We start from the raw sequence: 20,000 nt of genomic DNA on the forward strand, positions 1-20,000 counted from the left end.
GTACATAGTTGTCAAATAGTTTTCAGTTAGAGATGTGCGTCATAGTAAACAGAATCTCCAGTAACCATGAGAGAGAGAGAGAGAGAGAGAGAGAGAGAGAGAGATACAAGGAGTTACAAGGATTAGGATGTCTCAAAGACTTGTTAGGTCCATCCGGGGAGACATCGTGCGATCAACTTATCTCTAGGAGCAGGTTTAGTGTCATTCACAGTGTCCTGATGATTTTGTCTAGCTTTTCTTTTAAACTCTTCCACGCTGTTGCTGTTTACTACAACTTCTGGTGCAGTTTATTCCACTTGTCACATATCTGAATGCAAAAGAAGTGTCCACAGTGGGATGTGTTGCATCTCTTTAGTTCTTAAGTTCCCACAATGGGATGTGTTGTATCTCTCCAGTTCTAGTTTCCCTCCATTAATACTTGTCTGGTTTTTGTTTAACGTAAATAAGGTACTGTCTACTTTTGTTATGCCTTTCAGTATTTTAAATGGTTCTATTAGTTGTCCTCTGCAATCGTCGTGTTTTCTAAAGCCAATACATGTTCAGGTCTTTCTCTCTCTAGAGAGAGAGAGAGAGAGAGAGAGAGAGAGTAATTCAGTTCGTATACCCCACACCTGCGTTTTATAAACGCGAGTCATCTAATGCACAGGAAAGTTCAACAACCTGTAAGGCGGTGAAGCATATTCTATAATAACCCGACCATGTAGTTCACCTTTAACTTGGGTTGAGATCGTGACGTCACGAAGGGCTGTTACAGCTAAAACACTGTAATTTTGAATTAGAAGCATCGGCGTGATATTCCAGATATAGTCTTACGTACTTGGTTGACTGACTGACTGACATTTGGATGACGTGCTTTGTCAGGTATGAGAAAGCTTGCTGTCATCCATTAAAAATACGCTTGGTCATGATAATACTCTAGTTTTCCTTTTCCTTTATTTGTTTTTTCTCTCCTATTTCTATCTGCAGTGAGTTTGTCAGACTAGATTCTTTCTATCAGTTTTGGTTTTTTGTTATGGTATACAGTTTTTTTTCTGTCTTAATACACTCGTGATTTCTCCGAGTCAATTAACAGGGAATAATTGCAACAAAAAATACTTGAAAATGAAGCTAAACATTAACTTATTTTGACTATGACTGTATCGATATTAATATCAATATCAGCTTTTTCCCTGCAAACAACTACTCGGCAGTTGCTAGTGTTACAGAATTTAATGTCTGTTGACGAAGACGCAGATTAAATACACCAACTCTTTGATCTGGTTATTGATACACTTTTACACGCAACAAATACTGGAGACTTCAAAGCTTATTTGCAAGTGAAGTTCGGTCATTGGCCTAATAGTTCAGAAATTTTCCACGCCGGGGGAATTCTATACAATTACAATCTACCTAGAGGGAAGGCAGTTTGGCTTCTGCTTGCTTCCCACCATCTTTCGTTACCGCCTTGCCGATGAGTCAGTCATCTGTCTTCCTTTCCTTCACTTCACACGTTTCTGTCATTCACATTCACTCTCGAATGACGCTTCCTTCTTCCGTGATCACTGACCTCTAGACAGTCGTGATTGGGGTGACGTAACTCAGTTCAAGTTCTCTGCTTCCTCAGGACGCAGTTTTGTTTTTTACCGGGGTTTTCGTCTTTCACTCGTGTGCGTTTTTTTCGTTTGAGCTGGTGGATATGATCCTTCGCCGTATGAGGGTGTACTGCGCCAACCATCAGTCCATCACTGGCAACCTCTTATGTTCACTCCTTGAGTTCGGCAGTCAGTCCTTGGTCTGCTTGATTTTGTTTGGTGACTGTTTCTTTGGTTTTCCTAGTTGATCTGGCATTCACTCTTTTACCTTTTGCCGTGATTTCCACGAGACTGTATCTACGTGAGTCTATCGATCTATTTAGGGCAAGATAAACTATTTTCGTTCTAGTGCCGAATGAAAATAGAGACACAATGATGCAGTTGTATATGATTAATAAGAGCTTTTTCTATAAAAAAATATCTCTAGCTGAGCAAACTTCTGCGTGCAAATCTTTATGCACCAGAAACTATGAACTGTCGCGGTATTCATATAGAAAGAAAGTTTTCTGTCACACTGTTCAGACATAATTAGTTGTTATATACTGATTATGTAATGCACGGTGCAGATACGTAAGGTTTTATTTATTTATTTTTTAATCTATTTTTTTATTTTACTGAGGATAGAAGGTTTCTACGAGAATATATATATATATATATATATATATATATATATATATATATATATATATATATATATATATATATATATTCCAGTTGATATGGAAAATATATATGAACCAACCATGTCATTCTTTATACATCCATACTAAGATTTATTGAGCCATCTCAATGTTTCCATTTGCCCTCAACACCTTTCCTCTCGTCAGCAGTCACTTCCAACATCCTTTTAACAATTGCTTCTCACCAGTATCAGCAGCTTCTCTTCTCCGTCACGGATAGATTTCTAGTTTTATTTGGGCCTGGGCTAGACAAGGATAACAGGTTGCTCGTGTTGCAGTTTGTGCTTCATATAGCATTCGTCACTCCCGATTCCAGTACCTGTATTCAATCCCCACAAATTCCTGTTTTCAATCCCATAAATTCTTGTTTTCAATCTCCATAAATTCTGTTTTCAATCCCCATAAATTCCTGTTTTCAATAGGCCACAAATTCCTGTTTTCAATAACCACAAAGTCCTGTTTTAAATGCCACACAATTCTGTTTTCAATAACCACAAAGTCTGTTTTTAAATCCACACAAATTCCTGTTTTCAATAACCACAAAGTCCTGTTTTAAATCCATTCACAAATTCCTGCCTTTTCAATCCCCAAAAAATTCTGTTTTCAATCCCCAGAAATTCCCGTTTTAATCCTCACAAATTCCTGTTTTCAATCCCCAGAAATTCCTGTTTCATTCCCACAAAATTTCCGTTTTCAACAACAAATTCCTGTTTTCAATCCCCACAAATTCCCTTTTCAATCACGACAAATTCCTGTTTTCAATCCCCACAAATTCCGTTTTTCATTCCTCACAAATTCCTATTTTCACTCAACAAATTCCTGTTTTCAATCCTAAAAATGCCCTTTTTCAATCCCCCACTAATTCCTGTTTTCAATCCCACAAATTCCGTTTTTAATCCCCACAAATTCCTACAACCTTTGTCCTATCTCTTAATTACGTGTATGTACGTTTTTTGGTCAGTTAGTAACTTCTTTGCGAGTGATAATATATATATATATATATATATATATATATATATATATATATATATATATATATATATATGTATACGTATATCATACTGGCTGAAGTGTGTCCAATCCTGAATTTTTTAATATCAGAAGTCATGCAAAAATTTGTAAAATCACCATCAAATATGCCGACTTTCCTGTCTTGGGCCAAACAATCCGTTTATTTTAGAGGCGTTATTTGTAAGCAGTTAGTGCCCAAGTTGAACCCACGCACCTCCTCTGTGCAGTTGTATCTGGTTAAGAACGGCTTTCTTCGCTCTTCTCCTCCTTTCCGAATCATTCAGCCTTCAAGTTTTATAGTTTAGCAGGTGCTTTTTAAATTGCTTTGTTTTTTATGTATGTTTTTTTGCATATTTGTTGAGACTCTTAGAGGCAAAGTTATATTCTATCTATTTTTAATTTGTGTTGTTTCTCTCTTAGCCTTGATGAGGTAATTATGTGTTACGAAAACGCATCGGCAATAAAGGCATCACCTGATGACTGACTATCTCCTTGTCACCCTGTCTTACCATATGCTGTGGCCCGCTTCCGCCAACGTATTCTGCCCTACATATTTTTCATTGTTCAAAAGTAAATTTGATTTTTGAAGAGTTTATTTAATTTTTTTTTTCAAAGCTTATGGACAGTTTCTCCTTCCCTCGTTTTTTCCTGCTTTTGTCTGTTTGGTTTTTTGTCATCTTTGGTCTTTCGCGATTTACCTTATTATTTCCAATTTTTGATTATCCTTTATCTTATATAAAAAAGTATGTATATAATTGGTGCGACCTTCAGTCTCTCTCTCTCTCTCTCGCTCTCTCTCTCTCTCTCTCTCTCTCTCTCCCCCCTGTGTCTGTTCTTCTGTATTACCGCAGTTACTTGCTTTTTTTATTCCCTCCAGTTCCGTAAAGTTGCCAGAAAAATCATCATAAGCAAATTAAATATTTGGCTAATGAGATTCAGAGGTTATTGAACAATTACATTTATTATTTTGATAGAAAAACATTGTTGGCCCCTCAGTAATCTACTTTTTCTAACGCCAGAATTAATCTCTGTAAGTTACCTGTCTCTTCTATACCGCAAAATATCTCTCGGACCTCAAAAAAACCCTTAATCTTTCATCGTCAAGAAAAACAATCTTAGTAAAAAAAAAAAAAAAACCATCATTTATCACCAAAATATATATACCCTTTTCCCACTTAAGTAATTCCTCTTTTGTTTCCGCTTATTCAGGGAGTAAGCCTATAGATTAACCTGTTGTTGCTGTTGTTGTTCTTGCTGATGTTGTTATTCTTGAAGATTGTTTTCCATGTTGGTTTGTGTCGGGGGGGGGGAGGGAGAGAAAAGACTTATGGAAAAGCCTAAAAAGGTCTGAAAAGGTGTTTAGCGTTCAGTTAAAGATGCAAGAATTTTAGGATAGGATATTTACGATTTATTTATTAGAGTGAAAATATAGAAAATAAATGCATGTTAAACAGTACAGAACAATTATATTTAATAAAATATATCGAATTTATTTTAATTTTCGTTGGTGAAACAACGTGATGTTTGACCGTAGGTTTTAGCACCCACCCCGAGTAAGCCGGAGGTCGGATCACGCCCTGTTTTTTTTCCCTCACTGCACGCTACCTCTTGCTTAGTCACGAGGTATATTTCATTCCTCGGTAGAAGTTACCTCTTTCTCGGTCAGTTCTGTCTATCTTCTCTTGCCTCATCCTAAAAGTACAGCCGTGGTGGAACTGTGACATCAGTGTCCCTTGAGCACTTAGGTATAGTTTATATATATATATATATATATATATATATATATATATATATATATATATATATATATATATATATCAATATATATATGGGTGTGTGTGTGTGTGTGTGTGGGGGGGGGGGGGGGGGTGGGGAAGGGGGGGGGGGTAACTTAGCTTTCTTTAAAGGTGTAACTAAGTCTGAATCTTAACTGATCTCTAAGTTCTAGGGTCGTAATTCCCGTGGATTACTGAAGTAAAACTATCATATTACTATCGTATCACTAATTCCGTCTTCTTCATTTTTTTTTTTTCATTTCCGTTTGAGTTTCAGTCTGTTTTCAGTTACGTTTTCAATTTTCCTTCATGAATTCTTAAGTAATTTAGATGTATGAAAATTTCCTAATTAGTTGAAACTAATTAGAGTTTTCTTATATACGAACAAGACGATTAGTCATACATTGTTTTTTATAGTCAGCCTTTTGATGTAAATTTTCAGAGAAACCGATTTAAAATTCGTAAGCTTCTGGATTTCAGATCCACCACAAATTTCAAGGTCAAGAGAGGTCTTGGAATCCAAACTGGAAAGCTCCAGATGTTTTCCAGTCCGTAACTTTTAAAACTATTTAGAATAGAGGAAGGTAGACTGGGAGTGTCACGTTCTCTTTCATTTTAGTTTTTTTTTTTTTTTTTTGTAGAATAATGTCCCGTGAGATGGCAGAAAAAAAAAATCTTGGCGATTTAGATGTCTGTGTTTTTGAATATGATTTGTTCCAGTTGTTGTGTGTGTGAGTGTGTGTGTCTGTGTGTGTGTGTGTACTCAACAAGGTCAAAAGTACATGAGCAAAAACATATAAAATTTCATGGACTATGGCGCCCAAGAACATAAAATTTCATTTTGTTGGCCCCATATTAATTTCTTAATTGTTTTTTGTCGCATGTTTTTTTTGTTATAGTCTGTGACGAAACAGAGACTGGACAAAAAAGAGAAGAAAAGAATATGGTTTCGAATGATAAAAAAAAAACGCTAAAAAAACCCGCGAAAAACTAAAGTGAAAACGTCAGTCATTCTCTTTCAGCCCCCACGCTGTGCAAAAGGGAAAAACCTCGCATGGGTTTTTCATCCAAAGAAGTTTGGGATAGCATCAGAAGAAAAAAAAAAGTCAGAAACAGATGAGTTTTTCTTGACGTTAATCAAGGTCGCCTTCATATAACGAGTTTTTGAAGACTCTTGATAACATAAAAGTCATCGCGAGGTTTGTTTTTTTAATTTTTTGGCGTGTAATTTAATGTTATGTTATCCTTACGATTGATAAAAGCGAAATTACATGATCAATTAAGGAAATCAAGAGCAACAATGGATCAGAATTTATATAATTAATATATATATATATATATATTCTTAAAAAAAATCACAGTAGATGCACTTGACTTCATTATATAAGCGAATACCCCACAGGAAAAATTACAGCCAGTAAAACCGTATCGAGCGCTTATGTCTTTACGTGAGGATTGTCGAGGTACAAAATGCGGTACGGATAATATATAAATATAGATACATATACATATATATATATATATATATATATATATATATATATATATATATATATATATATATATATATATATATACTGCACTGCAAATAAGCACTATGTCGTACTTTCCCGAAACGAAGACAGTTCCTAATCAATTTGAGAAATATTCATATATTTTAGAATAGGCGCTTTTTTATATTGCTGGGAACTTGTATGTATATTTATATTATACATACACACACACATATAATATATATATATATATATATATATATATATATATATATATATATATATATATATACATATATATATATATATATATATATATATATATATCTCTTTTTAAAGAGACACTAATCCTTTCTCATTTTTCATCATCCATAAATTATTCGGTGGTTCTTATCGAAAGTAGATCTTATCACAATTTTGAAGAAAAATAAAAAAAAAAACTGAAATGACCCTGAAAAAATACCTGATTTATTTGTCGTTCCAACGGAGCTTCCATGTCGTGTCTGTGCTCTGATGTTGCTTAAGTTTCTTTTACCTTGCTCTACCTCTAAAAAAGAAAGAAAGAACAAAAAAAGAACATCAGTTGATATGTTCCTCTTTTGTTTCATGCAATGTCTCTCAATCAAGTTTATGATTATATATTATATATATATATTATATATACTATATATATATATATATATTATATACATATTATACAATATTACCTCTCTCTCTCTCTCTCTCTCTCTCTCTCTGTATATATATACATATATATATTTATATATATTATATATATATATATATATAATATATATATATATATATATATATATATATATGTATGTGTTGTGTATGTGTATAAGGAACCGAGATACTGATCCTTCAGTGGCGTTTACAGCATCATGGGGATGTCGACGCCAGAATTATATCCAGATTCCCAAGAGAATAGACTTTATTTTCAGTTATCCTAATATCACGCTTTGGGCTTCATAATTGAGCTTTTTAATTATTCTTCTAAAGAAGACTTCGGCCTTAGATTAGTTTCAAGTGAAGGATTAAAATAAAGATTTTCATTCTTGGAGGATTTAGGCTGGAATTCACGAAGGATTCGAATTTCGGCACTCGAGTGCTTTCTCTTCCACAAATCTCCACGCATTTCAGCCTCCCTTCTCTTAGCTTATATTGAAGTTCTGATTTTGATATCTTGAGTCCTGGAAAAATTAGGTATTTTTTGTGATCTGGTAATAGACACATATTTGAACTTGGTACTCGCAGTTTATTTTTTGTATATTTTTTCTAAATCAGTTCAGACTTTCTAATAGACTTCCTGGAAGGTAATTAGGAAGTAGATACTCAGATATCTGATTTAATGAGGGATTTAACTTAATGTCCTGCCTTCAGGGTTTTTTGAAACAAGTCAAAAGAGATGATATCCAAAATATCCCCGTCTATCTGGCTGTCCCTTGAGAAGTAACAAGTGCACACATGAAAGTCACCGAGATGTTACACACCCTGAAGTATACAGTGCAAAACTAATGGCTAAGTCGATTTTGTATGGAGCTTCTGTATGTTTTCAACTAGTTTGGTGAGCTATTTAGAAATCAGCACTGACTAGCTGTCTTGATACTTAATGCAAAGAGATCAGAATTAATGTTTTCATTCGACTCTTAACAGAAATGTAATCTTGTTTATCACACTGGTGAAGGTAGCGGCTCAGTGGCGTGGTCAGTATGGTGTTGGCGTACCACCTCGGTGGAAGCGAGTTCGATTCTCGAGCATTCCACTGAGGGGTGAGAGATGTGTATTTCTGGTGATAAAAGTTCACTCTCGACGTGGTTCGAAAGTCACGGAAAGCCGTTGGTCCCGTTGCTGAATAACAACCACTGGTGGTTCCATGCAACGTAAAAGCACCATACAAACAAACAATCATTGGTGAATGAGCACTTGCTTGGAATTTGAGCTCAAACCTTTGATTTCATTTTGGTTACGGGAAAATCGACGGGAGCGAAAGATGAAAGCCATTGAAATGATTGTTATTTGTAGACGTTCTTACGAAAGAAAAATGTCTATTAGTGCAATGACCTTCCATGTGTAAAGTAAATGTTCAAAAATCGAACAAAGAGACGAGAATAGCAGTATAATGAATGAATCAAGTAAAATGCTTTTGTGAATAAGGACATAATCACAAGAGAGGTTATGGCTTAACCCATTGTATCAGAGCAGTGATTATATGGTCAACAAAGTACGGCCTTTAGAATTACCCAATTCCAAAAAATAGGGTGTTGTCTCCCTTAAAACTACAGTCCAAAATCAAATGAACTTCATTGACAGATTTAGAAGAGATTATTTTATTTTTATACGAGGATTTAATCCACTACGGGACTTCTCAAGGAGTTGGTATTTTTACAAGTTATCTCACTGAATTTTAACATCTTAGTGAATTTGGATTTATGATTGGGTTTACTGAATTTTGACATCTTAAGGATTCTGGATTGGGGATGAAGCTGACTGAAGAAGGGTCTGCATTTTTTTTTTTTTTTTTTTGCACGATATAATGAAAATATAATGAAAGATTTGAACTTCTGATATGGCTGGCATTTGGAAAGAGAAAAAGTCTGTATCTTTATATTCTTTGTCGTTCTTTATACTCTTTAGGTCTCTAGGTATTCTTAATGTCACTCAGTATATTCTTAACTATAAAAGGGAAACCCGACGCTGATAGGAATTCAGATATACGCAAGCAAAAGGTATGATTGACATTTGGCAAATGGAAACAAACTAAAATGAAAAAAGTATCTTTATTTTAGTGGGATATATTTGAAGGTTTGTCGCTGTATAGATTATTATCTTATTCTGTCTCACTCTAAAAACAGCTGTACAATTGGGACAGACACATTCGGAGATTATTCACTTGATATTATTACATATTCATCCGTGAGCTTCGATTACTCATTCATTTCTTTTGTCCCATCATTGCGGAAATGGGTTAATTATTTTATCCGTCTGTGTGGTAAATTCTGTATTTTCTGTATGAAAATCGACTTTTTTCAATCAGTATGAAAAAAATGTTTTCAGGTCAATAGGAAAAACATTTTTATTTTTCAAATCAGTGTTGGAGAACATTAATTTCAAATTACTGTGAAACGAAATTATTTTCTCTTTTCAAATTAATATGAAAACGGATTTCTTCACTTGTCCCCTTAATGTGGAGATCTGGTTACGTTCTCAATGTCCCTTTATTGTGAAATTGTATAATTTTTTCTATGCCGAATCAATGTGAATGATTATATATTCTCGTCACATGAAAGTCGAAAAATTATAGTTGCTCCTTTCACATCACTGTGGAATATACCTTGCGCTCTCCTGTCACTTCAGTAATAAAAAAAAAAAAGTTTTCTCTTGTTGTTTCTGAAAGGAGAGCACCATTACTCCGTTTGAATTTGTAATGGCCATCGGCTGTAAAACAGGAACCGAATACTTGTACTTTTCTTCGGAGCCATAAACATAGGAATTGCTACATTTATAGTTCACGCCTTGCAAGCGAGAGAAATAGTTTTATACTACGGTGTGTTTTTGCCTCAGGTGCTATAATCCAGACTTTATTTACATCGGAACAATAGGGAAAATAAACGGGCAATTATTTTTTTTTTATATAATCAGCAGGGAAGCGAGAAAGGTCGAGCTATTGAAATAATACTTTGTTCCTCTCGAGTGTTTTTTTTTCTTTCTTTTATGGAGTTGGGTGACACGGAAAAAAAAAAAACCTGGGAAAAACACAGCCATGCTTTTCATTTCAGGCAGTTTGAAGTAATATATAAGACTCGTTTTATTCAACAACGTTCACTCCTCACTACTTTTTAATATCAAAGGTCTTCTATGCTTTTTGTCGACCATATTTGAATGCTTTTAAAAAAAAATGACGAGCTCTTCCGCGAAAGACAGAGAAAGAGAGGGGGAGGAGCGAGAGGGTGAGTGTGGTTTGGCGTTGGGGGGCGGGGTGGGGGAGAGTGAGAGAGAAAGCTCCGCCCACTTTACCCTTGGCTCTGGGTCGAGAGATAAACCTCTCGAGCGTTCGAAGTCTGCTGACCATTTGTATATCTTGCCGAGCTGCGTGCGGACAGGTTGCAACGTCCCTTAACTTGTGTAAGTTGAGCCCCTTGAGTTGGAGTGACCACCGCTGTCTATGAATTCCTGTTTGTGTGAGTTTTTTCAAGTGCCACCTTTTGGGATGACGTGGCTGTATGTGTGTGTGTGTGTGTAACTTCTCATGTCTTTGCTTTCTATAATAACTTCGTGTAGGTTAAAAGCCGCCCCTTTAAATTGAGGAGACTAGACGTGCATGTTTTTCTTTTTCTCAGCTGTGTGTGTGTTTGTGTGTGTGAATTTTTCCTGAGTGATAAGTTTTTCTCTTTTCTGTAAAATGTTGATCTCAACGAACAACCCGGGTCGATTTTTTTTCTTTTTTTTGGTGCTTTCAGTATCTGTATAAAGTATGTTTGAGTTCTGTCATCGCTTTTCGTATGAGGAATTTCTCTACAAGGTTATGGCGATCATTTTCAAACTCGGGTCAGGTATTTTATTTTCAATTCCGGGACAGATTATATATAACAATAATAGTGTAAATGATATTAGCATTCTTTTTCCAAGGATGTACTGTATGTTTAGGCAGAACTATCATCATCGTTATTTAGTGCTGTTGAGAAAACCGAAGCATTTTTCAGTGTTGTTGTGTAATAAAATTCATCCAAATGTAAACATATATTTCCGTTCACGTATGTGGACGTATTTGAAATGTGATGTCGTATGTTTGAATTGTAAGATTTAGGAAAATATTTACCGTGGAAACTTTACAGAATCGGAGGTCATGAGATGGTCTTGCTGTTTATTTCCGTTGTTTATATTATTTTAAGTAAGAAGTGCTATTTTTTAATTGATTTCAAGCTTATGCATAGTTTACCCTGTAGTTATGAATTACCCACATCCGTTTACAATGTTTAAAAGTCAAGCTGGATTGGTGGTCTGTTTAAGAAAATAATGTGTTTTACACACACACAATATGTATGTATATATATATATATATATAATATATATATATATATATATATATATATATATATATATATATATATATATATATATATATATATATATATATATATATATATATATATATATATACCACAAATATATACACATATATATGTGTATATATGTGTGTGTATTTGTGTGTGTGTGTGTTTGTGTGCGTGTGTTTGTGTGTGTGTGTGTGTGTGTGTGCATGAGATAGAGAGAGAGAGAGAGAGAGAGAGTGAAAGCTGAATTTTCTCTTTGCTGCACTGTTTTTATTTTGTAACGGTATTAGACATATATTCCAAGATTTAGAAAGTAAACTTCCAGTCTGAAGGAATTCCAGCCTGATACTAATTCACTTATGCTGCAGACAGGTGCAAATTTAGGGCCGAAACTTCCTGGTTCGCAAATGCCCAAATGACAGACTTGAAAATACTAAAGAGTATAACGGACGGGCGACCAGTGTAGTAGTCTGTGGAATCCTCCCAAAATGGGACGGGTCTCGTCTGGAAAATCATGTCGATTTCGATAGTTATTTTTTTTTTTTTTACTGTCGCACGCTTCCTGTTACGTTATTTACGGTTGCAGTGAGTTGCAGTAGTGTTGAGAGAGAGAGAGAGGAAAGTTGGCATTTCCACGAGGCAGAGCAAGCAGGAGGGCAGGTTGGCCCCGCCACGCGCTGTAAAAATTCCCGCGCGCAGGATGTCCTTGACCTGCGCCGGTTTTTTTTCTTTTGTCTAAGTTCTTGCTACTGAGACTAGTCCTGTGGTACTAATTCGTTCCCGGTCTTCTTCTCCCAAAAGTCTTTCGGAGCCTTCGAGGTCTCGTAGTCTTTGGACAACGGGACAAATGATCTCTTCGTCCCGAAGAAACTACTCGAAAGACGAGCACCTTTTTTGTTTCGTGTTTTCTTTCTGTCTCCTCCTAATCCTCCTCCTCCTCCTCCTCCTCCTCCTCCCCGTGTAACCAGTTCTGCAGTGAAAGTGTTATCGTCAACCATAATCCGTCTGTTGGAAGTACTCGTATAAAAACTACTTTTTTTCTTTCTCCTCTTTCGAATAGTTGCTGATTTTGCTGTGGCTGGCTTTGATTTACTTTCTTAAGATCACCGTACGCAGAACGATTCGTCTGCCCTCCATCCGCCCCGTCCCCGTCCACCCCCCCTACCCCCCCCCCCCCTCTCTCTCTTCATGCGTCACCCGTGTAAATTATTGTTTTTCATATTTGTGTTTATTTTTTGGGTGGGAGTGATTAAATAAAGCTAAAAATATGCAGAAAAAGGTTCTTACAAAAATTTTCTAACTAATAACAACTATATCTAAACACTTGGAAAGTTTCATTGGTACATATCAAGCAAATTTTAAAAAATAGACTTTTTTTAAGTAAAAGGAAAAGTAGTATAGCGTTTCTTATGTAAATGGAAAAGTAAGAGTTTTTACTTAAAATCTCGTTTTTCACCTCTCTCTCTCTCTCTCTCTCTCTCTCTCTCTCTGTCTCCGCCCCTGTGTGATATCTTTTTCCGTTCCATTTCTTTCGTCTGATGCATTCACTATTCCTGTAGGCTTTTTACCTCCGTAATGACTGCCCCAGATGATGTTACATTGATCGGCACCTTCAGGGAGGTTCCTTTATACATTCTGCCCATTAGGTGGATGTTTTTTTTTTTTTTTTTTTTTTTGTGCTCTGCCCCTAGGTTAGGTTAGCTCGTAGTAGTTAGATTTCGATATTTTGGATATGGGGAACATAATGAGATTATTTCAAGAAGATTCTATGATTAGTTTTTAAGATATGGCGTCCCTCCTTTTTGCAGGGCAGGTCTCGCTACTCGGTTTCAGTTTGAGAATATACCACCGGAGTGAGAGAGTAAGTCTGATCATCTCATTTTTTTCCCCTACCAGTAATTGGTATTCTTTTTTAGACTGATGCCGACGGTACGGGAAACTTTCAGGAATATGTAAGATTGTATGGGATTGCCCCATGAGTCACTCGACGTTTGATGTTATTTAGTGCGGCCACAAAGGGTATGATAATTGATCGTTGGTATTTAGTGCGATCACAAAGGGTATGATAATTGATCATTGTTATTTAGAGCGATCACAAAGGGTATGATAATTGATCATTGTTATTTAGTGCGACCACAAAGGGTATGGTAATTGATCATTGTTATTTAGTGCGATCACAAAGGGTATGATAATCGATCATTGTTATTTAGTGCGATTACTAAGGGTATCATTTTCGTACAAATCTCTCCCTTATTGAAGGGTGATGTTCTCTAGAAACTGTATATCCTTCATTAATGCTGGCGATGCTCAGACTTATTCTAAATAAATATTTTTTAACATTCTGGAATCGACTCAAAAAAAATAATCGTGTTGCAGATATTTTCGTGCATATTCTTAGGACGCATATCACTAAAGCTCTATTATCACAGCTAATCGTTCCTTTCACAGTTTCCACGCTAAAAAACAAGTTTCTGGACATAAAAGATACTTTCATTTCAGTTTTTTTTAAACATATTTTCAGTTTTTCCAAAGACCGATTTTGTTTCGGGCGTTTCAACTTTCAACAGGTTTTGCGAGATTTGCTCAAATTGTGTTGCAGGTAAAACTCGAAGTGGCTGTTTCAGAAGCAACAATGCAATGGCTGTCGTGAACACCAAGCATGTTTTGGGGGATAATGTTGCAATGATAAACGATACGAATGCAAACACATGCGGGCGAGCACACACAATCACACACAGACACACACACACACACACACACACACACATATATATATATATATATATATATATATATAATATATATATATATATATGTGTGTGTGTGTGTGTGTGTGTTTATAGAAAGAGAGAGAGAGAGGAGCATGTGTCCAGGAACCTCACCTCACAAAGATTTGCTAATAACAGGAAAGATGAAGAACACCTTTTGGTGACCAACTCCATCTAAAGGAACAAATATTAAAAAAAAAAAAATAGAAGTTTAATGGGGTGACAAACGGAAGTCTGAAATATCTTCTATATTGCATTTCAGAGACTTGGAAAAATGAATGACTGCTTGCACAGTGTCTTCAAAAAACTATTTCAGTCAGGTTTAATGGCCTCGGGTAAAGTATGCGTTCATTCCGTTTCCTGGGTATCGACTTGCTGGCCTAGAAATAAGGTCTCGTAGCCGTCCTTGAGTACTTCTATATATCGTTCATGGTCCAAACGTCAAAAGATTTACGCTCCTTATTTGTTGATTTAAAAATTGTTTTTATCAAGGAACAATAAATTAGACAGTACTCTTGACTTGGTTATATGTAAATGTTATTTTTATAAAGGAACAATAAATTAAAGGTTACTTACTTGATTAAATGCCAGTTTTGAAAAGGAACAGTAAATTTGAGAGTATTCGGGCATTCAATATTTCTAAAAGTAGCAATTAATTAAAAAATATCCTGGCTTGATTGAACGTTAATTTGATTAAGGTTCAGTTAATGAAAGAAGTCTCCTAGTTTGGTTAAAGGTCACTTTTGTAAAGGTACAATAAATTCAAGAACACTGCTGACATTTAATGTCCATTTTGTATAATAAATAGAGCACTCCTGTTTTGGTTAAAAGTCGGTTTAGTAAATGATAAATTAAATACTCCTGACTTGTTAAAAAGGTAATCTTTTAAAGGTACAAAGAATTAAGAAACTGCATTCTAACGTCACATCATACGATGGAGTCTCATTATCACAGGATGATTTTCGCTTACTCGGGGAGTAAGCCTACAAACTACTTTGTTGTTGCTGTTTATGTTGTTGTTCTTATTGTTGTTGTTTTTGTCGGCGGGTAGGAAAGGTCTATGGAAGAGCCTAAAAAGGTCTGAAAAAGATGTTTCGCGTTTAGTTGAAGATACAGGAATTTTTGGAGAGTACATTTATGATTTACGTATTAGAATGACAATGAAAAAGATAATGTGCGTGGTAAACAGCACAGAAAAATTCTATCTAATAAGATATAGCGTATTTATTTTAATTTTCGTTGGTGAAACAAGGCTCTGTTTAACCGTAGATTTTTAGCACGTCTTAATTTATTTGATGTACTGAATTTAGAGGCTGCGTTTCTGTTTGATTATTTTGTGTTTCCACTTATAACTGAGAATATATAAACGTGTTTAGTTTGTGTCCTTTTTATATGACCTTTGTTGTTAGTCTGAGCGGTGATAAGTATAAGTGTTAAGTTACTTATACATGAGGGGAAAATCTCGCATGCGTCCAGAGAAAGCTGGAGGTCGGATCATGCCTTGTTCTCCTCCGCTCTTCCCAGTTTCATCTTTTGCAACATCACCATCATCATTATCTCTGTCTCTGTTCCATGACATTTCAGTGGCTCATCCGGGCGATTTTTTTTTTTTTTTTTTCTATTTACCGCTGTAATTGCCGCGTCTTAAATTCGAGCTGAAATCAAATGACGCTTCAGACAGGTAATTGATGGATCAGGGAAGAAAATGATCAGCATTGCTTTGACTTGTAATAAACTGTTATTGATTTCCAGAAGGAAACAAAAATAAATAAAAAAAAAATTTTCTTATTCTGTGAACTCATGGTTTTATCTTACTTCTTTTTGGCAGATTAGGAATTCATGAAATAAAATTGCTTGATTTTATGTTTTGTCGACGTTGTAATATAATGATGAAAGCGCCAGATTTTTTCAAGTTGGATGGGTAGTGACGAAGGGGCAAAGACCCACTGATTATTTGATGAAAGGTTCTCTGACACCCTGACATCTGTCAAAGGTCACTCACTGACGCCGAAGTGAGAGTGCTGAAAGCCACATTTATATATATATCATATATAATATATATATATATATATATATATATATATATATATATATATGTGTGTGTGTGTGTGTGTGTGTGTGTGTGTGTGTGTGTGTTTGTAATTTTTTTAAGGAGTGGTCAGTCATAGAACGGTGATTATGAAATAACGAATGTCATGAGATATGAATAATTTTCATTGCTTTCATACTTTTTGTCATTAATTTTATTTATTTTATTTGATTGGTTGATTGATTGGTTGATTTTTTGGGGGGTTGGGGGGGGGGTGGCCGCTATGCTGCAGGAATGATCGTTGCATAAAAATGTGGCATAAGACAGGAAGCTTGCAAACGAATAATACATTGCAGATTTAGAAATGAATGGAGAAGTTGTGGGATCTCAGTAGGAATCTTAGTTCCTTTAAACATGTTGATAAGATTCAGTGGGCTTAGACTCAATTTCCAAGTTTAAATATATGCTGCACGAATAGTGCCAAATTGATATAAAATAACTAGAGAAACGATTTGTCCTTACTTGACGGTACTGGCTGTACGTATGGGAAAATGAAGGTTCATGTTGTGATATAAAAATGAGGATGAATACAGTGGGAAGAAGTGAAAGGTGGTCGCAGGTAGGATAATTATTGCACTTGTAAATAGAAAAGTTAATGATAACGTGAGGGCCAGAAGATGGGGCAGGGGTATACGGTTCGGGGAGGAGCTATTGGTGAAGACTTTCCGGGCGTTTGGAGAAAGTGAAGGTGGATGAAAGCAGACAAAAGAAAGGAAGAAGAGGAAACGGTGAATGCCGCCACGTTCAGTGGAGTCGGGGACTTTCTTTATTTCATTACTTTTTGGGATAACTAGTTGAGAAAAAGCCACTTGATACAACCAGTTTAAATGAGTCGGTACAGAACAGAGATTTCGACCTTCAATAAGGTCGTCTTCTGCTATACTGAGCATAAATGACAACGTTTACATATAGAAGTATAAAAGTGAAAATACATAATTTTTTGTATGAGGGATTAAAATGGAAACTCCAGTCTCAGGGTCTTCCTCGAGTATCATCATTTCTTGATGGCGGCTTCTTGTTATTGCAAACGTAATCCAGTCGTTTGCTTGCCGATGGAGCAATATCTTCCAAACTATCTGATTGTAGAGTGGTTTGGGATTAGTTACCAGAAGTTATGGATTAATTGAAGGCGTGAGCTACAGAACAGTAAAGGCGAGATAGTGAGGTTGGTGTGGTTAGTCTAGTTGAAGTATAGGCTTTATATTGCATAAAGTGTTATAATGGATATGAAAAGGTTAGTGTGGACCACTGAAATCGGCTAAAGTTGAGGCATAGAAGTGAAGCGACAAAGATGGTGCCAGGTATGAAAAAACTGGAATCTAGAACGTTTAGTTAACCTAATTTTTACTCTCTGTTGTCAATTTCGGTTTTGCACTGATCATATCTAACGAGAGAAAGCTTCTTCAAATTCATTGTTCATGAAAGCCAAGTCTATTGAAACTAGGAATTACTGAAACTTATAAAATGAAACGATATTCATTTAGTGTAAGTAGTATGACTGACACGCGGCAAAACGTCGGAATGTGGAATCATTTATTTACCATGAGACGGAAAAATGAATATTGTTGGGAATACTTGTACCAGGTATTTCCGGACTGAAAGTATTAAACGAATCTTTACGAGAGCCCGAACGAGTATGATTATCTTAAATAAGACTGAGAGACGAACGTTGTTTGTTTGGTGTGTTCCCTACTAGTCTTGAGAAGAATTTCAAAGTTTGTGCCCATGTGCAAAAAGAGTTGTAGCCAGTTCTGATAAAAAGATTTTCCACGACAGACCTGAGTCGAGTTTCTAATTCTTAAAATACTAGTGGCCAGTAACATCAGTATTTTTAATGCACACCTGAACGCCTATTTCTTAGCCTGGTTCATTGAGTAAGTGTCGAGAAGAAGGTTAGGTGTAAAAACACTCGATTTTTATATTTTAGTTTATTTTATTTCATTTCATTTTACTTTTGGAATTTAAACAGTAGATTTCTCTTGAGTCATTCTCCTTCAATTGTTTCTTGATGTTCGATATTTTAAGAACCTGTTTGCCATCTGCTCGGCCAAACAAAAACAAAAGAAAAAGAAAGAGAATGAAAAAACAAGTATAGTTAAGAGGACATCAGTGAACTGTTTATCATCTCATGACGATTACGCTATCGGCAACATTGACCAGTTTATTGACCTGACCAGAACATGGAGTTGATTTTGAAGTTGATATCTGATTGCCCAAGCAGAAATTGATGTTTACATAGCCAGCACGGGCACGGCGTAGCTTTTTTTGTTGTTCCTTTCACAGAGAATTCATTTTTAGATATCATCATTGCATGCAGCGTGCATATTCATTCTTTGACTTCTTTGCTTTTCGGTTTGTTTCACAACTTATGATTTCTTTATGACTAATACCGTTTTATAGCTTTTATGAAGAACAAAAAAAGTTTATTTTTCTAGAGTATTTTACGGCGTCGATAACCTTTGTTGGTTCGACGCCAGATGCTTAAGCTTAAAACCTATCAATCAGTCCTATTGAGATGGCTCCCAGTCACCATCGTCATTATCTTTTTAACTTTGTATTTCTCCCTCTCCATAACCGTCCCATCAAAGTCACTATGCCACGTTCCTCATCACAATTCTCATTATCATTGATATCCGATTGCTCCTAGTCACCATCATCACTGTATCACCATCATTATAGTTATTTCCTTCACCATCTCCATAACAGTTTCATCACCATCATCATGGCGTTGTCTTCTTCACAATTCTCATTATCATTGATAGTCTTTTGACCCTAGTCACCATCATCACTATATCACCATCGTTAAAGTTCTTTCTTTGACCATCTCCATAACAGTCTCATCACCACCGTCAGACCGTGGTCCTCTTCACAATCCTCATTATCATCACCATTCGTCACCACCATCTTCACCATTACGACGAACTCAGTTTTCATTATCACCCTCCTAGTTCCTTAAAGAGAGTAGTCAATGGGAAAACCTGTAAAATATTCAACATCTGCAAAAATTACGTCCTAAATTACAGCACCAAAACGTCTATAAGTCTTGGTAACTCGCAATCCAGCGCTGTTACATAACGCCGGGACGAAAAACTTGACTTTTCAAATGCGTTCTATTTTCACTTTCTATTTTTTTTCCAACGTGGGTCGTCTTCACAATTATCACTCGAAGCCTTTTGACTTTATTTTGGCGTTATTGTCGTTCATTTATCTTTGAGAGTGTTAGTATTGTATTCAGGTTTTTAAACCGTTCGCCCCTTGTGTTTTCCCTTTTATAAATTGTAGTTCAGACGGAGTTGGGTCCTCGGTTACTTTTATTTTCGGGGGTGGCGTTGCGAGGCCCTCGTCCATGTATAGATTATATACATACACACACACACACACACACACACACACATATATATATATATATTTATATGCATAATACATACATAAACTATAGGCCTAAATATACCTTGTACATTCACAAAGGTCCCTCTGATGAAGAATAAAAGGTTGGTTCAAATCTCTCGCGTGGCAAATGATGGAACTTCAACGATTTGCAACGCGCACATTACTAGTA

General features: G+C 35.8%; 1 protein-coding gene across 6 annotated transcripts in view; it reads left to right on the top strand.

Annotated features, from left to right (window-relative positions):
• LOC135219885 (very long chain fatty acid elongase 7-like) overlaps nucleotides 1-20,000 on the top strand; it is a 185,431-nt gene that overhangs the window by 132,562 nt on the left and 32,869 nt on the right. For 2 of the 6 annotated variants that reach the window (XM_064257037.1, XM_064257032.1), the window contains exon 1: nucleotides 10,549-10,655. The exons of 3 other annotated variants lie outside the window; for them this stretch is intronic. The gene's annotated coding sequence lies outside the window, so the exon portion shown is untranslated. Of the gene's footprint in view, nucleotides 1-10,548; nucleotides 10,712-20,000 lie in introns of those variants that run through there. One more of the 6 variants, XM_064257033.1, reaches the window with a different exon arrangement.

The sequence above is a fragment of the Macrobrachium nipponense genome, chromosome 1 (assembly GCF_015104395.2).
Source record: "Macrobrachium nipponense isolate FS-2020 chromosome 1, ASM1510439v2, whole genome shotgun sequence".
Lineage (NCBI taxonomy): Eukaryota > Metazoa > Arthropoda > Malacostraca > Decapoda > Palaemonidae > Macrobrachium > Macrobrachium nipponense.